Source organism: Myotis nattereri (assembly GCF_964212035.1).
Source record: "Myotis nattereri genome assembly, chromosome: X".
Taxonomy (NCBI): Eukaryota; Metazoa; Chordata; class Mammalia; order Chiroptera; family Vespertilionidae; genus Myotis; species Myotis nattereri.
The window spans coordinates 53,060,715-53,076,984 of NC_138078.1; the positions used below are offsets into that span (position 1 = coordinate 53,060,715).

The following is a 16,270-nucleotide window of genomic DNA, read 5'->3' on the forward strand; positions in this document are numbered from 1 at the left end:
GGACCCTTCAGTCTGCAGGCCGACGCCCCATCCACTGAGCCAAACCAGTTAGGGAAAGAGGAGGAAAATTTTATATACATACATATATATATATATATATATATATATATATATATACACACATATATATCTCCTATCTAGTAATAGAGAAACATGGTAATTAGCCGTACGACCGCTACCCTTCCCATTGGCTAATCAGGGAGATATGCAAATTAACTGCCAGCCAAGATGGCGGTTAACCACCAACCAAGATGGCGGTTAATTTGCATATACTGGCTCTAAGCAAAGACTGAAGACAACATGGAAGCCAAGGGCTATAGAAGGGAGCAAAGTAGAGGCCACGGACACAGTAAAGGAGCCAAGGCTGCAGAGGCAGGAGGCGAGAGGGGAAACCCAGCCACAGTGGCTGGGAGTGGGAGGGGAAACCAGGCAGCAGCAGCTGAGGGCGGTTTGGGCAAACCCACAAAGCCTGAGCAGCTGGGGGCGGGTTGGAAAATCCCACCAAGACTGAGCGGCTGGGGGCGGATGGAAAAACCCAGCAGCAGCGGCTGGGTGCAGGTTGGGCAAACCCACCAAGATGGAGTGGCTGGGGGCGGGTTGGGCAAACCCACCTGTTATGGGTTGGCTCAGCGAGATAGACCACCAATTCAGAATTTAAATTTAAGAGCTTTTATTAAGCTGGCCAGCTGACCACAGCACCTATCTCCCCCTCTGGGAGCTTCGGAGCATGTGGCAGAGATCAAGGGTGCAGTATGATCCTTTATAGCACAACAGTGTTACCTTAGAAGTTCATAGAAAGTTCATAAGCACAAAGGGGGGGTAAACAGAGTCACACCTGGCTGGAGCGTATCATAACACATTGTTTTTCTAAGACAATCTAGCAATTTTTCTTCCATGGTTCTTAACCCTGACACAGTCCTCCATACGTCAGTCCCCCCTCCCAGCACATTCAATTTCTCATGTCCCATTTCCTTCCCTTAGCACATTCTGTAACATTCTGTAACCCTTCCATGCCGCAGTCCCTCACCCTAGCACACCACCCAGCTGGAGTGGCTGGGTGCGGGTTGGGAAAACCCACCCAGCTGGAGTGGCTGGGTGCGAGTTGGGCAAACCCACCAAGACGGAGAGGCTGGGGGCGGGTTGGGCAAACCCACCAAGACTGAGCGGCTGGGTGCGGGTTGGGAAAATCCACCCAGATGGAGTGGCTGGGTGCGGGTTGGGAAAATCCACCCAGATGGAGCGGCTGGGTGCGGGTTGGGAAAACCCACCCAGCTGCAGCGGCTGGGGCGGATTGGAAAAACCCAGCAGCAGTGCCTGGGGGTGGGTTGGGAAAACCCACCAAGCTGGAGCAGCTGGGGGCGGGAGAGAAGCCCACCTCAGCAGGTTTTGCTCCCTTCTCTGCTTTGCTCCAGCCATAGTAAGCCCTATTCTTGCAGGAATCTTCCTGCAATGGGCCTCTAGTGTGTGTATATATATATATATATATATATATATATATATATATATATATTTATATATATATATATATATATATATATATTTCTTTTATATATTTTTTTCTTTTTTTGTATTTAGTTTTTTACTTTTCTTCTTATACACCCATTCTCTTTCTACCTTCTCTATACTGAATTGTGGCTATTTCCTCATTCATTCAATTCCTTGAACTTACCTCCTGGAAACACTATGAACAACTCTATTCCAACAAAATGGACAACCTAAATGAAATGGACATAGTCTTAGAAAAATACAAGCTCCCAAAACGCAATCAAGAAGAATAAAAAAAAAAAAAACGGAATAGGCCGATAACTACCAAAGAAATTGAAGCAGCGATCAAAAATCTTCCAGCAAACAAAAGCTCTGGTCTGAATGGCTTTACAGGTGAGTTCTACCAAGCATTCAAAGAAGAACTAAAACCTATCCTCCTCAGACTATTCCAAAAAATTCAAGAGGAAGGCACACTTCCAAGCTCTTTCTATGAAGCCAGCATTACCCTAATCACCAAACCAGAAAAAGATGCCACAAAAAAAAGAGAACTACAGGCCAATATCCTTGATGAACATAGATGCTAAAATTCTCAACAAAATTCTAGCAAATCAAATTTAGCATTGCATTAGAAAGATCATACACCCCAACCAAGTGGAATTTATTCCAGGGATGCAAGGATGGTACAATATCTGCAAATCAATACATGTGATATATCACATAAACAAACTGAGAAACAAAGATCACATAATCATATCAATCGATGCAGAAAAAGCATTTGACAAAATCCAACACCCTTTCTTGATAAAAACTCTCAGCAAAGTGGGAATAGAGGGATCATATCTCAACATAATAAAAGCATTATCTAACAAACCTACAGCCAACATTATACAATGGGCAAAAACTAAACTCATTTCCCCTAAGAACGGGAGCAAGACAGGGATGCCCACTTTCACCACTCCTGTTCGATACAGTACTGGAAGTGCTAGCCCTAGCGATCAGACAAGAAGAAGAAATAAAAAGCATTCCAATTAGAAAAGAAAAAGTAAAACTGTCCTTATTCACAGATGACATGATACTATACATAGAAAAACCCAAAGACTCCATCAAACAACTACTGGACATAATAAGTGAATTTGGCAAAGTATCAGGATAAAAAATTAATGCCAAGAAATCTATGCCATTTTTATACAGCAATAGTGAACTTACAGAAAGAGAAATTACAAAAACAATCCCATTTACCATTGCACACACAAAAAAGTTAAGATACCTAGGAATAAACTTAACTAATGACGTAAAAGACCTGTATTCAGAAAACTACAGGACATTGAAAAAAGAGATAGAGGAAGACATGAACAAAGTGAAGAATATACCATGTTCATGGATTGGTAGAATCAACATCATTACAATGTCCATACTACCCAAAGCAATCTATGAATTCAATGCAATCCTCACTAAAACACCTACAACACACTTCAAAGACCTAGAACAAACTCTCCAAAAATTTTCATCTGGAATAAAAAAAGACCCCGAATAGCTGCAACAATCTTGAGAAAGAAGAACAATGTAGGAGGGATCACAATACCAGATATCAAGCTATACTACAAAGCCACTGTTCTCAAAACTGCATGGTACTGGCACCAGAACAGACATATAGACCAGTGGAACAGAACAGAGAACCCAGAAATTGACACAAGCCAGTATGCTTAATTAATATTTGACAAAGGAGGCAAGAGCATACAATGGAGATAAGACAGTCTCTTCAATAAATGGTGTTGGGAAAACTGGACAGATACTTGCAAAAAAATGAAACTAGACAACCAACTTACACCATACACAAAAATAAACTCAAAATGGATAAAGGACTTAAACATAAGATGGGAAACCATAAAAATACTAGAGGAATCCAAAGGCAACAAAATCTCGGACATATGCTGAAGCAATTTCTTCACTGATACATCTCTGAGGGCAATGGAAACTAAAGAGAAAATAAACAAATGGGACTACATCAAAATAAAAAGCTTCTGCACAGCAAAAAAAAAAAAAAAAACATCAACAAAGCAACGAGAAAGCCCACTGTATAGGAGAACATATTTGCCAATGTTATCTCTGATAAGGGTTCAATCCCTAACATCTACAGGGAACTCATACAACTTAACAAAAGGAAGATAAACAACCCAATCAAAAAAATGGGCAATGGATCTAAATAGATACTCTTGGAAAGAAGACATAAGGAAGGCCAAGAGACATATGAAAACATGCTCAAAGTCAATAATCATCTGAGAGATGCAAATCAAAATGACAATGAGGTACCCACTCACACCTGTCAGAATGGCTATCATCAACAAATCAACAAATGACAAGTGCTGGTGAGGATGTGGAGAAAGAGGAACACTCATGCACTGTTGGTGGGAATGCAGACTGGTGCAGCCACTGTGGCGAACAGTATGCCGTTTCCTCAAAAAACTAAAAATGGTGCTTCCATTTGACCCAGTGATCCCACTTCTAGAAATATATCCCAAGAAACCAGAAACACCAATCAGAAAGGATATATGCACCCTTATGTTCATAGCAGCACAATTTACAATAACTAAGATTTGGAATCAGCCTAAGTGCCCATCAGCAGATGAGTGGATTAAAAAACATTTCTAAAACATGTTTCCGATTAAAAAGAACCAAGGAAGCTTCCAAGATTTAGAAGAAGATAACATCTGGGTAATCAGCTATTCTGAGATTCTAGACCTGACCTGCTAAAAATTTGGGCTTTAAGACTCTTTATGAAGAGCTAATATTACATTTCTTCCTTCTTATTCTATTTTGATAGTCATACCTGTAGAAATTGTTGTAAGACTTTGTTGGGTTATATATATGCTTATCTATAAATAAGCTAATCTAGGATAGAATAAGAATAGAAAATGAAACTGATTTACATTCTTATAACTTTCTCCCTACTATACCTATCTAGAAACTGCATATGCCTTCTTAGACACTCTCCCTTACTAAACATAGAAAAGTTAGATTGGAAGCCCACTAACCTTTCCCATTTATTATTAGAAAATGATGTTCTGCCCTCACTGGTTTGGCTCAGTGGATAGAGTGTCGGCCTGCAGACTCAAAGGTCCCAGGTTCGATTCCAGTCAAGGGCATGTACAAGGGCCTTGGTTGTGGACACATCCCCAATAGGAGGTGTGCAGGAGACAGCTGATCAATGTTTCTCTCTCATCAATGTTTCTAACTCTCTATCTTTCCCCCTTCCTCTCTGTAAAAAATCAATAAAATATATTTTTTAAAAAAAGAAGGGAGAGAAAACCAAGATGGTGGCATAGGTAAACACCAGAAATTGCTGCCTCCGTGCAACCACTTCAAAAATACAGCTAAAAGACAAAACGAACATCATCCAGAACCACAGAAAGGCTGGCTGAGTGGAAATTCTACAACTAGAAGGAAAGAGTAAATCACACTGAGACTCAGAGGAGGTGCGGAAGTAAAGTGCAGAGGTACAGAGGCGCACGTGGAAAGGGCTGGCAACTGAGGATGCAGTTGTCTTTTTCAATCAGGAGGGAGTCTCAAGCTCCCGACGGCTCTGAACGCCAGTTCTGGGCGAGTCTCTGGGGACCCAGACTCATACGGGGAGAAACTGGACTGTCTGGCATCAGTCAGAACTCCAGGGCGGCTTTCTCTCAGAGGTGCTTGCAGCGATTACTGAGACACTGAGACTCGGGGCCTCTTAGGGTAGGACTGAAGATCAGCCATAGCTGTTTGCTCCACCCTGTTGATTCCCTGAGACCCCGCCCCACCCAAGCTGTGCTCAGAGGCTTTTGCATATGAAAGGCCTGGCCCTTTGCAATCTGAAAATTACCTAACAAACTGCAGCTGGGTCAGAGAGACCCAGAACTTCCAAAAGAAGGCCCAAGGCCCCACAGCAGCTTGCATTGCTTCACAGCTGGGCCTCATCTGGGCACCACCAAACCCCAAACAAAGAAGAAGAATCTGCAGATCTCTCCATAGCTCCTGCTGTGTAGCCTCAGGCAGAGGCTCAATTAGCAACTTCTTAGAGATCCAAGAGCCAGTGGTCAGAGTGGGACCATCCAGATAACAACTCCTCAGATCCATAAGGGACACACTCAGGGGGCAGACTCAGTGAGCACCAAAACCCCACTGAATCAAGTCTTGCCCCAGAAGGGTGTCTTCAGCACAGAAGTTCTCCCACTGTAGACACAGCTGATTCTCACAGCCAATTGGCCTGGAGGTCAATTCCTTCCAGTGCTCCCTACAACAATCCAGGCTTAACTACAACAAGGCTGTGCACAAAGTCAACAAAGGGGTTCACCAAGAGTGTTCACCTCAGGTAATTGGGGAGGCTGAGCCACTGGGCCCTATAGGACACCTAGCACAAAAACCCACTCTATCAACACAGGGAAGCATAAAAAATGCAGAGACAAAGAAACAGGTCACAAATGACAGAAATGGAGGAAAGCAACCTACTGGATATAGAGTTGAAAACCAAACTTATAAGGTTTTTCAAGAATTTTCTAGAAACCGCTGACAAATTCAGTGAGACCCTCAAGAAATCTAGTGAGACCCTTGAGGATATGAAAAAGGACCAACTAGAAATTAAGCATACACTGACTGAAATAAAGAATATTATACAAAGTTCCAACAGCAGACTAGAGGATCAAAAGAATCAAGTCAAAGATTTGAAATACGAAGAAGCAAAGAATGCCCAACCGGAAAAATAAAAAGAAAAAAGAATCCAAAAATAGGAAGATAGTGTAAGGAGCCTCTGGGACAACTTCAAGCATACCAACATCCGAATTATGGGGGGGCCAGAAGAAGAGAGAGAGCAAGATATTGAAAACCTATTTGAAGAAATAATGACAGAAAACTTCCCCTACCTGGTGAAAGAAATAGACTTACAAGTCCAGGAAGCCCAGAGAACCCCAAACAAAAGGAATCCAAAGAGGACCACACCAAGACACATCATAATTAAAATGCCAAGAGCAAAAGACAGAGAGAATCTTAAAAGCAGCAAGAGAAAAAAAGTCAGTTACCTACAAGAGAGTACCCATACGGTTGTCAGCTGATTCCTCAATAGAAACTACGCAGACCAGAAGGGAGTGGCAGGAAATATTCAAAGTGATGAATACCAAGAACCTACAACCAAGATTACTTTACCCAGCAAAGCTATCATTCAGAATTGAAGGCCAGATAAAGGTCTTCACAGATAAGAAAAAGCTAAAGGAGTTCATCACCTCCAAACCAGTATTATATGAAATGCTGAAAGGTATCCTTTAAGAAGAGGAGGAAGAAGAAAAAGGTAAAGATACAAATTATGAACAACAAATACACATCTATCAACAAGTGAATCTAAGAATCAAGTGAATAAATAATCTGATGAACAGAATAAACTGGTGAATATAATAGAATCAGGGGCATAGAAAGGGAGTGGACTGATTATTCTCGGGGGGGGGAGGGGAGTGGGGGGTGCGGGAAGAGACTGGACAAAAATCGTACGCCTATGGATGAGGACAGTGGGGGGGTGGGGTAAGGGCAGAGGGTGGGGTGGGAACTGGGTGGAGGGGAGATATTGGGGAAAAAAAGAGGAACAACTGTAATAATCTGAACAATAAAGAGTTAATTTAAAAATAATAATAATAATAATAAAATGAAAAATAATTTCAAGGAAAAAAAGAATAGTAGTTTGGAAATAAAAGAGTAAACTATTTCTGTATTTTCTGTGCTAGAGCTAAACACTGAAAATTAAATTTTGAGGAATTTTGTGAGCCCATTGTGGAAAATGGTGATTTCAAAAAATTAAATTATAAATACTTAGAGTTAAGTACCTGCATTGAAGACAAGAGCAATAAATACTTAAAACTGAAAAAAAAGAAAATGATGTTCTAATCATTCATTATGATGATGATGACGACACTGATTCTTTACTAGCTACCTACTGGCTTTTCCTCACTGTTAACATAACTTTAAGTCACATACTATTAACCAAATAATCGTGGTTGCATTGTTTTTATTGTTTCTATTTTTATTATGTTAATAGATGCAGAAGGAAGATGCACAACAGAAATAACAATACTCAAATCATGATAGCCCATAGATTAGAAATGATCCAGAGCTTTTTTCCTTAACTGTCAAATGCCTGACTAAACGTAATGGAAAAACCATTCTTAAAAAAACAATAATTTGGCCCATGCTCATATTCCAGGTTACCTAAAAGCCTCTTCCTCCCCATTGGCCAGAAGGGAAAATGCTGTAAACTGTCTTAACATAACCACAGATGAAGTCCTAGGAATGAGCCTTCCTAGCTTCGTGGGACTGAGCAATTATCAAAATAGTCATCAATACATCTTCTGGATTGACTTATGACCAAAAGGGGGAAATGAGGAAAGAAATGGAGCTTAAGCTCTTCTGACTAAATCAGTAACCAGGGAAGAATAGTCTAAAAATTCATCCTATGGCAAACCATGGGGAATAGTCATATATATCAGTGATTACAGAAAACAGTGCCTGTTCTTTCTATATCTAGATTATCAATGTAAGAAATGTCCAAACCTGTCTTAAATAAAAGTTTAAGACAAATGATGACATGTCTGGGAGCAAGATCTCAAATGATCCAGAGAATAACAGGTTTTCAGCTTCTTTTATGCATTTGAGATTAAGGAGGGAACATAAGGAAGATTATATTAAGGTGGGAGGAAGCAAGCAAGGATGAGATTATAGAATAGTTACGATTATGTGTTCTCTTGAGGTGTCTGAAAGGGAGCATTTCAAAGGTGTGTTAATCTAGATGCATAGAAACAATGGGCAGGGCTTGCTTAAGGCAAAGATAAGCCTTTTACTAAAGAAGTTATGTACCTGGGGCATGACACCCCACCATGACCTGTCCAGTTAGGAATTTATGATCAAATCCTCTAGGGAGGTTACTCTCCATAGAACTCCTTTTTGTCATCCACAAGATAAAATGCATCTCCAAGAGTTTCAAGGCAATTTAATTGTTTCCAAACCCAACCTTATTTTCATATACATCCTTTCCTTTCATGTAAAATTGTTAATCACTGAAATATATGTACCCTAATTAAAAATGAGCCAGATGTACTTTTCGCTTACTCCTCTGCCTGTATAAGCACCTCTCACTTTTTCGAAGTTGGAGCACTGTTTCAAGGTTTCTTGAAGTTCTGCTCTCAGGCTACAGTCCTCAGATGGGCCCAAATAAAAATTCTTTACATTTCCAGAGATTCAGTTTTCTTTTCATTGACACTTGTATTCCCAGAATAAATCCCACTTAGTTATGGTATATAATACTTTTTATATGCTTCTGAATTCAGTTTGCTAATATTTTGTTGAGGATTATTTCATTTATATTTAGGAGAAAACATGATCTTCACTTTTCTTAATTTTGGATGTTTTTGAGTGTCTTTGGCATCAGAGTAATTGTTTTGTGCTGGTCTCAGCTTATTAATGATACTATTGGCTAGAAATGCCTGGAGGTATTAGGACCCTGGACCCAAGGTGAGCCCTCTTTCTGAACCAATGTTGTGGCTGGATCAGCATTTGTGGTTCTTAGCATGACTGAGAGAGAAACCTCAGCAGTAAATATCAGGAAACTTTGAAAGAACAAGGTTTATTACATACAAGTCCTGAAGGTCACAGGGCCACTTGGCAAGGTTGCAGATAAAGAGTGCTTGAACTTGGGCTCTGCTTTTATTGGAGTCGAGGGTGAGGGGCCTAGGGTTTCACAAGTTTACTCTTATTTGGTGAATTAAAAACATAGGAACAGGAATTAAAGTGCAGGAAAGGGAAAAAAAAGAGTGGTCAGAGATCTCTAAAACAAAGGAAACTTCAGGGGTGCGACAGCGTAGCTCTTTATTCGGTCCTGTAGCTGGCAATGCATTTACTCGAGATATCTGTCTTTGAAGAGGATGTCTCAGCAATTTAAAGCTTAATATCAGGCACTTGCATTACAATAAAAAACCCAACTGTCAGGGGTTTGCACTACAGTAATATTGGCCTAATAGACCTGTGGCAGGATAGTAAGAAGCTATGAAAATTCCTGGGCAAGTGGAAGGGTAAACTGAGACAAGAGAATTAAACAAGGCCAAACAGTTTGGGCAGTTTGTGAATCGTGACCTTATCTTCCCCAACCAAGGAGACTTGGATGCAAATGGTTAATGGCTCTCCTCCTTAACCATAGAATACATGGCTTAAATCATCCTGGCCTGGGAAAATAGAGAACAAAGACCCCAACTAAACCCAAGGACAAATATCACTTGGGGAATGCTAAGGAAGCAAGAGGGGAAGGGTTTAAGAAGGGGAGAGTTTTATCTTACGAAACAAAGAAGTCAGCTGTCTTTGGGAAGGTGTGTTGGGGGTGGAGTTTATCTCACTCACTGAACAAAGAAGTCAGTAGTCTTGGTACTTGCCTAGATAAAATCGCCAGATGTTCTCATAAATTCTGGGAAAAGCCACAACAAAGTAAAAGGGGGACTTTGAAACCTAGTCTGTTGCCCAAGATATCTGGCAAAGGAACCTTGAAACCTATAGACAGAAAACTTCCACCAGGTGCGGTGCTCAGATTAGCTGGGTTTCCCACTTGTGCTTTATGTCATGTATTCTTAATAAATTTGCTTGCTTTGCTATAATGTTGCTGTCTGTCATTCCTCTGAAACCTTTCTTATGAGATTGACAGGAGCCGAGGAGGGGACAGCCCCTCTCCGATTCAGAGCTGTCCGCTAACATAGCTAATTTGAAAGTGTCCATTCCTCATCTATTATCTGGAAGAGTTCTGAGGAGTGTTGTTATTATTTCTACCTGAAATGTTTGATAGAATTAAGCAGTAATGCCACCTGGACAGGACCTATTCATTGTGGAATATTTTTAGTTATTAATTTAGTTGATTTTTTAAATCTTTTACTGATTCTATGAAAAACGATAGAAACAGAGTCATTTCAAAATGGAGTCCAAGCCTCCACCTCAGAGGAATTGCCTTGCACATACCTCTTACTCCTCAAACCTTTGGAATGTTTGAAGTGGACAAAATAACCTTTGGACTGGGCCAAAGCAACATTGTATTCCAAACAACTGTTTGTAAAACTAACAGGAAAGCAGATGAAAGGACTGAAAATTAAGGACATTCTTTAGAGTTCGCACCACCATGTATAGCTAACGAATAACTTAGCTTATTAGCACTAATAGAAATTTCTTCCTTCTATTCATGTAATGATTCCTCTTCCTTTTCTCATAAAAACCCCTTGCCTTCACCCCATAATCAGAATATTATTTGGGTTTCTGCCTGAATCAGTGCTTCCTGAATCTACTAGTATTCTCTGATCTCAAATAAACGCTTGTTGCCTCTCCCCTTAGCTTTTGTTTTCAAGTTAACAAGTCTGATTTGGAGTTTGTGTCTTCCCTCAAATGTACTCATTGCATCTTTGTGTATAATTTGTTCTCATAAAGTTGTCACACTATTTTCTTCTAATTTTTTCAACTTACATAGAGTCAGTGGTGCTGTTTCTCTTTTTAGTCCTGATTTCGGTGATTTCTGAGGAATCTCTTTTTTTAAAAAAATATATATATTTTATTGATTTTTTTTTTTACAGAGAGGAATGGAGAGGGATAGAGAGTTAGAAACATCGATGAGAGAAAAACATCAATCAACTGCCTCCTGCACACCCTCAACTGGGGATGTGCCCGCAACCAAGGTACATACCCTTGACCGGAATTGAACCTGGGACCTTTGAGTCTGCAGGCCAATGCTCTATCCACTGAGCCAAACCGGTTAGGGCTGAGGAATCTCTTTTTCTTCCTGGTCAGTGTGCCTAAGATTTGTGATTTTTTATTATCTTTTCAAAAATCAACTTTTGGTTTCATTGATTTTATGATGACAAATTCAGAATAAAGATTACCTCTGAGGGGGGCAAAGAGAATGGGATCAAGAGGACTACAGCAGACTTGCTAGGTAATAGTGTGTGAACAAACACTCCTAAAATATTTGATGAGGGAATGAAGGACTCCTAAGTATGTATTTCTAACTCTGACTACTCACTGGAGCTCCAGAATCAAAATTTTGAAGTACAATCTGGATAATTCCATTAGCATGTCCTATAAGATCCTCAACCTTAACACATCTAAAAACCATCACCTCATTCCCCAAACTGCTCAACTTCCTGGAGACTGACTGCCATTTCTCAGATGACTGTACAGTGAGGAAAAGACAAATATGCAGACCTATCTGATGTCTGTCTACTGAACTTCACTTCCTCTTGAGCAAAAGCAAGCTGACCAACTCTTTTTGATGTTGCTGTTGCTTAATTTTTTTTTTATGAAAGTATAGTTGGTTGGCATATAATATAGTATATTAGTTTCAGGGGTACTGTGTTGGGCTGCATATCTGGTGCTTCGGCCAGGTGGGGCACGCTGTCCTAGAACATATAGATAGGAAGGTACTGACATCAGGCCACGCCTTGAGATATGGTCTCATGGCCCCTTCCCAGCACGCAGGCCTTCTTTCTCAGAAGGCCCAGAAGTCTCATTCCAAATTTGGGAGGCAAAGGACTGAAAAAAGTATAAATAAAGAAGGTTTCCTCCATATTGGGGGCCCAGAATTTGAAAGACACATTTTTCTCTGGGCCTCCACAGAATTTAATAATAAAATGTAACTCCTGTATTTGGCACTGCAATTCAGCCTCTGCTTCAGTAGGGTGCTGTAACTGTAGTTGCTGTCCATGGAAGTCGGCACTGCAGTTCAGCCTCTGCTTCGGCAGGGTGCTGTAACTGTAGTCACTGGCCAGCTTAATAAAGGCTCCTAAATTTTGATCTGAGTGCCTGGTGGTCGTCTCCGCGGGTTACCCCATTACAGTACAAAATAAGTGATTCAACATTTATATACCTTATTATGTGAAAATTAAAAACAGAAACACCATACAACCCAGCAATTCCACTTCTGGATATTTATCTGAAGAAAAGGAGAACACTAATTCAAAAAGATGGATGTACCCCTATGTTAATTGCAGCCTTATTTACAATAACCAAGATATGGAAGAAAACCAAGGTCTGTCAATGGATGAATGAATAAAAAAAAAGAATGTGCTACATATATACAATGGAATACTAACCAACCAACCAACTCTTTTATTCTCAGTGGCCTTTAGGCAAATAGACAATGTTCAGAGACAGATGAGGCAGAAACTACTTGCTCAGGTAGTTCCCCAGGAAATCCCAAAATCGGATGCATGCTCCCCAGGAAGAAACTGGGAGGTGGGTTTTTCTCAGGCAAGACAGAAACAAGTCCTTTGGGCAGCCTCTCAAAAAGGCTGAATGTAGGATGTATGTTTCTTTCTTCTCTTTCCCTCCCCAGGGAGAAGCTGAGGATCTGGGAGTTTTCTCCCAATTGCCACACTGTGCTGGGAGGAGGGATAATGTGTACTAGTCTGAAACATTACTTTCTTCAAAGCAGTCCCTGATCTTTGGTGCTTAGATGCTGGCAAGGAAGAAACTAGCCTCTTAAGAAGTGTCTCTGGAAAACTGGAACATTGGATGTATTGAAACAGTTTTCTCTTTCTCTCCTGAGGGAGAAGCCACTGAGCTAGGAGTTTTCCTCCTGCTCATTGCACTGTCGGGGGAGAGACTCCGGTAAGTGAGAGCCATGAATTTTCCTACCCACTTCAATGTAGTTGGTTTGTCGCTCCCCTGGGGTGCACAAGCTTCTTAACTGGTTTCTGGATTTCTCACAAAGGGAATTGGGCATGTGCCATTCTTGAGTCAGTGTCTCCATGGGGGAAGGAGGATGTGAGGCTTCTTACTGCACCATCTTGCTGATATCACCCTCTGATTCAGATGTTATAAATGAGTAAATTACATGGTATGTGAACTATATCTTAAAAGGTGTTTTTTTTTTAAATCCTCTGTGCTGTACAACTGAAACTAATATGAAATAATGTTGAATGCACACTGTAATAGGAAAACAAAATAACAAAAAAGAAAAATTAAATAAAAGTTTTAAAAAGATATATTTAAAAAAGAAAAGAAAATGGAAACAAAGGCCACAAACTGGGAAACAATATTTGAAAAACACACTTATTATAACTTTGTTTTATTTTATTCATTTTTAGGGAGAAAAGAAGGAAGAGGGAGAGAGAGAGAAGACAAAAACATTATGTGAGAGAGAAACATTGATGGGCTGCCTCACACAAAACGCAGAACTGGAATCAAAACTGAAACCTGGGACTTCAGCTTGCAGATGCCAGCAAGTTACCCAACCTGAAAGAGCTTCTCCACTCCTCTGAAGATAAAGACAAACGGGCCTGGGACCTGCTGAGCTGGATTTTATCCTCAAAGGTCGTGACAGTCCACAGTGCAGGGAAGTCAGAGTTTGAAAAGATCCAAAAGCTGACTGGTGCCCCTCACACTCCTGTCCCTGTGCCGGACTTCCTATTTGAAATCGAGTACTGGGACCCAGCGAATGCCAAATTTTATGAGACCAAAGGAGAACGAGACCTAATCTACGCCTTCCATGGGAGCCGCCTAGAAAACTTCCATTCCATCATCCACAATGGACTGCACTGCCACCTGAACAAGACATCCTTGTTCTGGGAAGGGACCTACCTCACCATTGACTTGAGCCTGGCCCTCATTTATAGCCCCCATGGCTATGGGTGGCAGCGTAGCCTCCTTGGCCCCATCCTCAGCTGCGTGGCTGTGTGTGAGGTCATAGACCATCCAGATGTCAAGTACCAAACCAAGAAGAACGACTCCAAGAAGATAGATCGCAGGAGAGCGAGAAACAAGCACAGTGAAGGGGGAGCCATCCCTCCAAAGTACTTTGTGGTCACCAACAACCAGCTCCTGCGAGTGAAGTACCTGCTGGTGTACTCACAGAAGCAGGCCAAGAGGGCTTCAAGCCAGCTGTCCTGCAGGGTTTTCCAGCCATTGGTTTACGGTCATATTCCTGTACCTGCCGCTGCTGCTCATAGTGAGTGTCATCAACTCCTCCACTTTCCAACACTTTTGGAATCGTGCGAAGAGATAATCTTTCTGGGCCGGGAGTGGGGACCACCTCCACCATGTGCCTTGTTTTGTACCTCCCATGCCCCGCATCCAGCCAGGTTGAGCCTGGGGGCCAGCTGGGGACCACAAGACAATTTTCATATGCCATAAATGTATCGATTGCCTTTGATGATGCTCCAGCCACACTCCGGCCAAGGGGGACCACTGGGCCCTCACTCATAGGTTTTGGGGAGCCCTCCTGTCTGCTCCTGCCTAAACATCCCAAGGGAGTTGGCTTTTCCATCAGGGCCAAAGGAAAAAGTCCTGCTGCATTTAAAAACAAAGTGTCCAAGCTGTCAGTGGTATGTTTACAATCGCTCCTGGCGGACGTTGGCCCTTTCTCTAATGCCTTCTGGAAGGCGGAAAATGCATAGTGGGGATGATAAATCACTAGGCAGTTGCCTTGTTTTGACTTGAGACCCTCAAGAGGAATAGTCATGTTTTTCATAAAAATCGGTGGGGATCGGTTTTTGAATTCCATCCACCTTTGTAAGTACAAAGCATTTTCAGTTTTCTCAAATCAACAAACAGCATTCTGCTGCAGCTGTAACCCCGTGCCCGACCATGGATGAGAATGGAAGGAGTCAGAGTTCTGATTAAAAAATACAAACCTAAAAACAAAAACAACAAAACAAACAAAAAAAACCAAAAAACCCCTGAAACCTGGGCATGTAGCCTAACCAGAAATTGAACCAAGAGCCTTTGGTGCCCAGGATAATGCTCTAAGCAACTGAGCCACATGGGCCAGGGCAACACACATATTATAAAAGGCTTATATCTGAAACAGAAAATGAACATTCAATGTTCAACAATACAAAATTAAGCAACTCAATAAGTAATGAGCAAGAAAATGGAACAGACACTGTGCTAAAGAAGACAATGGAAAACGAGGAAGCTATTGAGAAGATGTTCAACCTCATTCATCTTAAGGGAAACACCAATTAAAGCCACAGTGAAATGCCACCACATGCCTATAAGCTTAGCTAAAATTTAAAATAAAATACAGAGAATGCTAGTGCTAGAAAGAATGAGGAAACACCAGAACTATCGTGCATTCTTGGGGAGAATGTAAAATGATATAGACAAACTGAAAAACATTTTGTATGTCACTTATATAGTTAAAAATATACTTACCATTTGCTCCATCCAACAAGCTGAGTCCTAGATAATTGCCCAAGAGAAATGAAAAGTAATGTGGACAGCAAACCTGTTTGCATATATTCATAGAAGCTTTCCCAGCTGCTTGGGTGACTGTACAAATACCCAGACATATCTAGGACTACTGGACACAGAGTCTAAGCTGACATTGATCCTGGAAGCCCAAAGTGTCACGATGGACGGGGGGTGGGGGGGGTGGGGGAGCTGTTTGAGAGGGGCTTGTGAGGCATGGTAATAAAAGAAGTTGGGAATAGAGTCTGGTTCACAGTGAGCCGACCTGGTGTTTCGATCAACAGATGAACACAGTGGTCATTTCTCCAGCCCCCAAGTTATGTGCCAGTGGTACACTTGGCAGTTGGAGCAATGAATCCCACAGGGTCATTGGTCTGTGGGGTAAGAGCTATCGTGGTGGGAAAGGCTAAGTGAATCCCCTGATACTGGCCCCACCCCAGGCCAAGATAGTAGGTCAAAACCAAAAATGGGGATATTGCGGGAAGGGCGTTAGCAGAGATTGGTGAGGATCTACAAAAAGCAGGGAAACTGGAGCCAGCAGAGCCCCAGGGATGAGGAGAGT

At 41.5% G+C, this 16,270-nt stretch overlaps 1 pseudogene across 1 annotated transcript; it reads left to right on the plus strand.

Annotated features, from left to right (window-relative positions):
* The first annotated feature begins 1,866 nt into the window (after positions 1-1,866).
* LOC308511705 (protein mono-ADP-ribosyltransferase PARP16-like) lies at positions 1,867-14,521 on the plus strand (annotated as a pseudogene). Its single transcript has 2 exons — positions 1,867-1,878; positions 13,726-14,521. The product of its transcript is annotated as a protein mono-ADP-ribosyltransferase PARP16-like (transcript).
* Positions 14,522-16,270: the final 1,749 nt, after the last annotated feature.